This window comes from Budorcas taxicolor, chromosome 2, assembly GCF_023091745.1.
Source record: "Budorcas taxicolor isolate Tak-1 chromosome 2, Takin1.1, whole genome shotgun sequence".
Classification (NCBI taxonomy): Eukaryota; Metazoa; Chordata; class Mammalia; order Artiodactyla; family Bovidae; genus Budorcas; species Budorcas taxicolor.
In genome coordinates this window covers 166,613,930-166,615,927 of record NC_068911.1, presented here as the reverse complement: position 1 = coordinate 166,615,927, position 1,998 = coordinate 166,613,930, and the positions used below count along the sequence as shown (strand labels likewise).

The 1,998-nt window shown below is 46.9% G+C and overlaps 1 non-coding gene across 1 annotated transcript; it reads left to right on the top strand.

The window, feature by feature from the left end:
• Positions 1 to 323: 323 nt before the first annotated feature.
• Positions 324 to 395, top strand: TRNAY-GUA (transfer RNA tyrosine (anticodon GUA)). The gene has a single exon. It is a non-coding gene; the product is annotated as a tRNA-Tyr (tRNA).
• The last annotated feature ends 1,603 nt before the right edge of the window (positions 396 to 1,998 follow it).

The following is a 1,998-nucleotide window of genomic DNA, read 5'->3' as shown; positions in this document are numbered from 1 at the left end:
TACTCCTTAGATGGTAGCCTACCGGTTCCTCTGTTCATGGAATTCTCCAGATGGGTTGCCATTCCCTCCTCCAGGGGATCTTTCCAACCCAGGGATCGAACCCAGGTCTCCTGCACTGCAGGTGGATTCTTTATAGTCTGAGCCATTAAGTATGCCCCTCTCCTAAGTAACTTAAAATGCATCTTTTCCAACTGCTCCAACGCGAGTCCCGTGAAGGAGGAGACTTTGGTTTGTTCACTGCTGTATCCTCAGTGCCTACACTGTTTCAGGCCCATAGTATGTGCCTGATAAATATTTGTTGAATTAACTGATTAATATATGCTTCCCTGATGGCTCAGATGGTAAAGCATCTGCCTGTAATGCAGGAGACCTGGGTTCGATCCCTGGGTTGGGAAGATCCCCTGGAGAAGGAAATGGCAACCCATTCCAGTACTCTTGCCTGTAAAATCCCATGGACAGAGGAGCCTGGTAGGTTACAGTCCATGGGGTCGCAAAGAGTCGGACATGACTGAGCAGCTTCACATCGTCAATTGATAAATATATGAATGAACGAATGAATTACATATTGTACACTCCTGCATAGTAATTCTGCAAATACCACGTGCTTAACTTTGTCACATGTTCTGTGGTGTTTTAGTCCCCTTTAAAAATCAGCAGCTTTCTGACTGGTCAATCCCTGCGTCCAGTCCTGAGCATCCCCTACCATCCTCTCTCAGCTCCGTGAAATCAAAGGAGGTGTGTATGGAGATGAACAGTCTAGCTTAGGCTGCAGTAACAATCCTCAAACCTCAGTACTTAAAGGATAATGTTGCTTTGTCCTCAAACTGTATGTCCAGGATGGGTTGGCTTGGGTCTCCGTTCTGCACAGTTCTCGCTGTGGCACCTAGGCTGTGGAGTAGTCACCATCTGCTGATTGCTCATACAGAAGACGAGATGGTGATCTGTACTGGCTCTTAAAGCCAGTAACATATCACTTTAGCTCACATGTCATTAGCCAAAGCAAATCACATGGCCTAATTTCAAAGCAGTGGAGGCTGTGATGGACTGCATTATTGCCAAGATATTTGCTGTCTTGCTCTGTGGAAGGATCGGGATCTTCTCCGCACTGACATCCAGCTTGATCATGGGATTTGTTTCGGCTACTGATCTCTGAGTAGAAACGTGCCTGCTCCTTGAGCCTGAATCCTGGATTGATGGGACAGAGGCAGAGCTGACCCACGGTGGGAACATAAGGCGAACAAGAAACAAATCTTTATGAGCATGCATGGTTTGGGGGTGGGTTTTTATTGTGGTGCAGCTTAGCTTAAATGGGTTGATTCTTTGGGGAAGCATAATTTTACCAGCTCTAAGAGGAGACTTGGCAATGGCTGATGGGCCACTCTAATGACTACCACCCAGAGCCGCGTGAGTTGGGCAGTGGAGATGAACATTAGCTTAGGAGGCTGGAGGGGAAGGCTTTCAGGCAGCAGGAAACTTCTGCAAAGGTTTGGAACACAGAAGGATGTGGTAAGTGGGCTGAGTGGGACTGGAGAGTCTTCTGCGGTCAGGTGGGTATTGGGAAGGAGAGACTGGCAAGGACAGAATGCCATTTTAGTCCCCCAAGACTGACTGTTTGCCCTGATCTTCATCAGACCCAGATCTGAGGTTGTCCTTGAGATGACTTCTGTGAGTTCTGGAAGCCAGCTGGGTGAGGGCCTGCTCCTCTCTGACCTTCAGGCTTCCATCTGTAAAGCCAACGTCATAATTTTCACTCTGCAATGTTGTGAATATTCAGTGAGTTAACCAGTAGTGGGAAATGCCTGGGCTCTGGAAGCAGACAGACCCGTGTTTGAATCGTGCCACTTCCGAGAAACTTGGGAACTGAAAAAAAAAAATACACACACACACATGTATGTACATATATTTGAGAGCCTTTGATTCCTCATCTGTACAGTACAGATGGTAATCCGTGCTTCATGGGGTTGTTACAAGGACTATAAGAAATAGTGAAACTATGTT